Raw genomic sequence first — 6,919 nt, forward strand, 5'->3', positions numbered from 1 at the left:
AGCCATCTCATTCTCTGTTGTCCACGTCTCCTCCCGCCCCCAATCCCTCCCAGCATCAGAGTCTTTTCCAGTGAGTCAACTCGTTGCGTGAGGTGGCCAAATAATTGGAGCTTCAGCTTTAGCATCAGTCCTTCCAATGAACACCCAGGTCTGATCTCCTTTAGAATGCACTGGTTGGATCTCCTTGCAGTCCAAGAGACTCGCAAGAGTCTTCTCTAGCACCACAGTTCAAAAGCATCAATTCTTCGGGGATCAGCTTTCTTCACAGTCCAACTCTCATATCCATACATGACCACTGGGAAAACCATAGTCTTGGCTAGATGGACCTTTGTTGGCAAAGTAATGTCTCTGCTTTTTAATATACTATCTAGGTTGGTCATAACCTTCCTTCCAAGGAGTAAGCGTCTTTTAATTTCATGACTGCAATCAGCATCTGCAGTGATTTTGGAGCCCAAAAAAATAAAGTGACACTGTTTCCACTGTTTCCCCATCTATTTCCCATGAAGTGATGGGACCAGATGCCATCTTCTTCGTTTTCTGAATGTTGAGCTTCAAGCCAGCCTTTTCACTCTCCTCTTTGACTTTCATCAAGAGGCTTTTGAGTTCCTCTTCACTTTCTGCCATAAGGGTGGTGTCATCTGCATATCTGAGGTTATTGATAGTTCTCCCGGCAGTCTTGATTCCAGCTTGTGCTTCTTCCAGCCCAGCGTTCCTCATGATGTACTCTGCATAGAAGTTAAATAAGCAGGGTGACAATACACAGCCTTGACGTACTCCTTTCCCGATTTGGACCAAACTGTTGTTCCATGTCCAGTTCTATCTGTTGCTTCTTGATCTGCATACAGATTTCTCAAGACGCAGGTCAGGTGGTCTGGTATTTCCATCTCTTTCACAATTTTCCAGTTTATTGTGATCTACACAGTCAAAGGCTTTGGCATAGTCAAAGGTAAGGTGCAGCGGCTGCACTTTGCTGGAACACCTGTGAAGAGATATACCACGACCAAGGTAAGAGAAACCCAAATAAGAAGGTAGGTATTGGGAGGGGGCATCAGAGGGCAGACACACTGAAATCATAATCACAGAAAACAAGTCGATCTGATCACATGGACCACAGCCCTGTCTAACTTAATGAAACTAAGCCATGCCGTATGGGGCCACCCAAGACGGGAGGGTCATGGTGGAGAGGTCTGACAGAATGTGGTCCACTGGAGAAGGGAATGGCAAACCACTTCAGTATACTTGCCGTGAGAACCCCATGAACTGTATCAAAAGGCAAAATGATAGGATACTGAATGAGGAATTCCCCAGGTCGGTAGGTGCCCAGTATGCTGCTGGAGATCAGTGGAGAAATAACTCCAGAAAGAATGAAGGGATGGAGCCAAAGCAAAACCAATAGCCAGTTGTAGATGTGACTGGTGATAGAAGCGAGATCTGATGCTGTAAAGAGCAACATTGCATAGGAACCTGAAATGTTAAGTCCATGAATCAAGGCAAACTGGAAGTTGGCAAACAGGAGATGGCAAGAGTGAACGTCAACATTCTAGGAATCAGTGAACTAAAATGGACTGGAATGGGTGAATTTAACTCAGATGACCGTTATATCTACTACTGTGGGCAGAAATCCCTTAGAAGAAATGGAGTAGCCATCTTGGTCAACAAGAGTCCGAAATGCAGTACTTGGATGCAATCTTAAAAACGACAGAATGATTTCTGTTCATTTCCAAGGCAAACCATTCAATATTACAGTAATCCAAGCCTATGCCCCAACCAGTAACACTGAAGAAGCCGAAGTTGAACTGTTCTATGAAGACCTATAAGACCTTTTAGAACTAACACCCAAAAAAGATGTCCTTTTCATTCTAGGGGACTGGAATGCAAAAGTAGGAAGTCAAGAAACACCTGGAGTAACAGGCAAATTTGGCCTTGGAGCACGGAATGAAGCAGGGCAAAAGCTAATAGAGTTTTGCCAAGAGAATGCAATGGTCATAGCAAACACCCTTTTCCAACAACACAAGAGAAGACTCTATACATGGATATCACCAGATGGTCAACACCGAAATCAGATTGATTATATTTTTTTGCAACCAAAGATGGAGAAGCTCTATCAGTTCAGTTCAGTTCAGTTGCTCAGTCGTGTCCGACTCTCCGCGACCCCGTGAATCACAGCACGCCAGGCCTCCCTGTCCATCACCAACTCCCGGAGTTCACTCAAACTCATGTCCACAGAGTCAGTGATGCCATCCAGCCATCTCATTCTCCGTCGTCCCCTTCTCCTCCCGCCCCCAACCTTTCCTAGCATCAGTCTTTTCCAGTGAGTCAACTCGTCGCATGAGGTGGCCAAAGTATTGGAGTTTCAGCTTTAGCATCAGTCCTTCCAATGAACACCCAGGATTGATCTCCTCTAGAATGGACTGGTTGGATCTCCTTGCAGTCCAAGGGACTCTCAAGAGTCTTCTTCAACACCACAGTTTAAAAGCATCAATTCTTCGGCGATCAGCTTTCTTCACAGTCCAACTCTCACATCCATACATGACCACGGGAAAAACCATAGCCTTGACTAGACGAACCTTTGTTGGCAAAGTAATGTCTCTGCTTTTTAATATACTATCAAGATTGGTCATAACTTTCCTTCCAAGGAGTAAGCGTCTTTTAATTTCATGGCTGCAATCAGCTCTATTCAGTTAGCAAAAACAAGACCAGGAGCTGACTGTGGCTCAGATCATGAACTCCTTATTGCCAAATTCAGACTTAAATTGAAGAAAGTAGGGAAAACCACTAGACCATTCACATATGGTCTAGACCTAAATCAAATCCCTTATGATTATACAGTGGAAGTGAGAAATAGATTTATGGGACTAGATCTGATAGAGTGCCTGATGAACTCTGGATGGAAGATCGTGACATTGTACACGAGACAGGGACCAAGACCATCCCCATGGAAAAGAAATGCAAAAAAGCAAAATGGCTGTCTGAGGAGGCTTACAAATAGCTGTGAAAAGAAGAGAAGCGAAAAGCAAAGGAGAAAAGGAAAGATATAAGCACCTGAATGCAGAGTTCCAAAGAATAGCAAGGAGAGATAAGAAAGCCTTCTTCAGCGATCAATGCAAAGAAATAGAGGAAAGCAACAGAATAGGAAAGACAAGAGATCTCTTCAAGAAAATTAGAGATATCAAGGGAACATTTCATGCTAAGATGGGCTTGATAAAGGACAGAAATGGTATGGACCTAACAGAAGCAGAAGATATTAAGAGATGGCAAGAATACACAGAAGAACTGTACAAAAAAGATGTTCATGACCAAGATAATCACAATGGTGTGATCACTGACCTAGAGTTGGACAACTTGGAATGTGAAGTCAAGTGGACCTTAGAAAGCATCACTACGAACAAAGCTAGTGGAGGTGATGGAATTCCAGTTGAGCTATTTCAAATCCTGAAAGATGATGCTGTGAAAGTGCTGCACTCAATATGCCAGCAAATTTGGAAAACTCAGCAGTGGCCACAGGAGGACTGGAAAAGGTCAGTCTTCATTCCAATCCCAAAGAAAGGCAATGCCAAAGAATGCTCAAACTACCGCACAATTGCACTCATCTCACACACTAGTCAAGTCATGCTCAAAATTCTCCAACACAGGCTTCAGCAGTATGTGAACCGTGAACTTCCAGATGTTCAAGCAGGTTTTAGAAAAGGCAGAGGAACCAGAGATGAAATTGCCAACATCCGCTGGATCATGGAGAAAGCAAGAGAGTTCCAGAAAAACATCTAGCTACTGTTAGTGTTGAGCAAATTTAGTCCTTATCAGACAGGGGAAAGCATTACTTCTTGAAAGCATATTTTTAAAGATTTTATTTCTTAAAATCTAAACATACAGAAGAGTAGACTGTACGATGAACCTACATATATACTCATCATAGTTACTATTCAGATATATATATTTTTTAAGTTTGACTTTTCATTGTTCTAGGAAAGTGTTCATTTTACTTAGATGTTCTAATGTATTTTGTCAGAACTGTGCATAGTGTTTTACCATATTTTCAATTTATTTCATCTGTTGTTACATCACTTTATTTATTCTAAACATGCATTTGAGTTTTCTTTGTCCTTTGATTAGCCTTGTGGGTAACTGTTTTACTGGCCTTTTCGAAAATTCTGATTTTGTTTCATTACTTTTTTCATTCTTTCTCTCCTGATTTATTCAATAGGAAGTTTAATTCATTTATTTTTATTTAAAAAGATGTAAAGCTGTGAGTTTCCTCTTTTAGAATAGCTTTACAAACAGTCTTCAGGACAATATAATATTCTCATTTTCCTTAATTCTTTAGTTTGATTGACAGTTTTCATTTCCTCTTTGAATTCAGAATTATTCAAATATTGAGCACCTGTTTTGTGCCAGGCACTGTATTTGGTACTTGGGAGATACTGGCAAGTTAAGCCAGACAAAACCCTTTCTTATAGATGTCAGTGAGATAAGACATACAATTATAAACCACAACAAATGGAAGTTCTGAAGAAGTTACAAAATATGATTCTATGAATGTGTACTAAGAGAACCTGATCTAACTTGGGGAGGAAGTCATCCCCCAAGGAAATGATTCAAATTAAGATGAGAAGTTAATTAGGAAAAGTCTAAAGTCTGGCTTTCCTGACAGCGTCTTCCAGATAACACTTTTCTTCCTGTCATGCCACCAAACTCTACCAACTCTTACTAGAACTGTGTGCCTTTTCAATTGTATGTTTATACTGCCACCCTCTCTTCCAGTTTGGATCTGCAGAACCCAGCAGTGATTTACTAACTGTTTACCCTCATTTGCTCCCATTAAGAACCTAGCCTTAGATAGCTTGTCTTCTTTTAGTCTACTCAATTCACTGTTTCCTTGTGATAAGATTTAGACTGATAATCTTAATATGATTGGTAGATTTTATTTTTATCACTCCTCTATTTCTCTTAGAATATTTGAAGTTAAAATATGAACTCTTGAAATTCAGGTTAAAATATAAAAATATTTAATGGATTCCAACTGCCTTGATTCAAGGCATCCATGAGCCTAACCTCAATTTCTGACATGCACCCCGTTACCCATTGTTTCAGAACTTTTGTACATCTCCAAGCTGATGTATTTGGTTAAGTGGCTTTCTCTACCTTCTTCACCAAAGTACAGGAGCCCTAACCCTTACTAGTCCTGAAACGTGATTATTATCCTTAGTCTCATTGACAGATGTTGGAATAGAGGTCATGAGTGTTAGATTGCAGCTAGAATAGATGAGAGTAAGATTCAAACCCAAATTTCTATGGCTTCCAGCCCATTTCCCCTCCTTTTCATTATGAAAAATTCTGAACATATGCAAAATTAAAATAGTATGGTGAACCTTCCTGTACCCATCTTCTGGCTTCACCAACTGCCATTTTTGTTTCTTGTATACCCACTCCCACATTTAATTTTTAAACAGCCAATTTACCTTCATTCAAATGTACAAATCTTAAACAGTTTTTGACACTTGGATTCACTTTGTAATCCACACCCCTCTCAAGGTACAGAACATTTCCATCACCACAAAGATTCCATAGAAAATCCCCACCCCACACCAAAGAGGAAATCACTGTTCTAATTTTTCTTCACCTTAGACTAGTTTTGACTGTTTTAGAACTTCATATAAATTATCATATAGTATTTACTATTTGTGGCTAGGTTTTGCTGAATAGATCAATTTTTTCCTTTTCATGTTGCTGAGTAGTACTCCTTTGTTTAGTCATTCTCCTATTGATAGGCATTTGGGTTTCTAGTCTGAGGTATTATAAATAATGCTGTATGAATATTTTGTACAGGTCTTTTTGTGGAATTTACTTTCATTTCTCTCATGTAAAATATGTAGGCATGAAATTTCTAGGTTAAAGTGTAGGTGATTATAATAGTCAAAACATTCCCCCATTTTACTGTGTCCAAGTCAGTTACTAAACATCTCACAGTTGGTTGTTAGTCTTTGATTTTAGCCGTTCTGATGGATGTGTAGTGACATCTCATGGTTTTAATCTGTGTTCACCATTGATCTGAGCATTTTTCATGGGTTCACTGGTTAGGTATTTGTCCTTCTTTAAGAATCATCTGTTTTAGTATTTACTTTTTTTTTGTCTTAGTATTAAGTTCTGAGTTCCTTTTTCTTTCGCTGAAAGGTGTGCAGGATCTTAGTTCCCCCACCAGAGATCTAACCCAAGCCCCCTGAAATGGAAGTGAGAGTCCTAACTACTGAGACCGACGGGAAATTGCCCTGAGTTGCAAGCGTTCTTTATATATGCTGGAAACATTTTTTTTTTGGCCAGTTATCCTTTGGCAAACGTTTTCTCCCACTCTGTGCCTTACTTTCCTAATGGTATCTTTAAAGAGCAAGAGCATTGTTGTTGTTCAGCCGCTAAGTCATGTCCAACTCTTTGTGACCCCATGGACTGCAGCGTGCCAGGGCTCCCTGTCCTTCACCATCTCCCAGAGTTTACTGTAACTCATGTCCATTGAGTCAATGATGCCACCCAAGTATCTTGCCCTCTGTCGCCCCCTTCTCTTGCCCTCAATCTTTCCCAGCATCAGGTTTTTTTTTCCAGTGAGTTGGCTCTTTGCCTCAGGTGCCAAAGTATTGGGAGTTTCAGCTTCAGCTGAAACTTCAGTTTCAGTCCTTCCAATGAATATTCAGGCCTGATGCCCTTTAGGACTGACTGGCTGGATCTCCTTGCTGTCCAAGGGAACCTCAAGAGTCTATTCCAACACCACAGTTTAAAGACATCAATTCTTCAGCAGTCTTCTATATGGTCCAACTCTCACATCTGAATATGACTACTGGATAAACCTCAAGCTTTCATTATATGGATCTTTGTTGCCAAAGTGAGGTCTGCTTTATAATACACTGTCTAGGTTTGTCATAGTTTTTCTTCC

Source organism: Moschus berezovskii, chromosome 6, assembly GCF_049115385.1.
Source record: "Moschus berezovskii isolate FMDL1 chromosome 6, NW_MosBer_1.0, whole genome shotgun sequence".
Taxonomy (NCBI): domain Eukaryota; kingdom Metazoa; phylum Chordata; class Mammalia; order Artiodactyla; family Moschidae; genus Moschus; species Moschus berezovskii.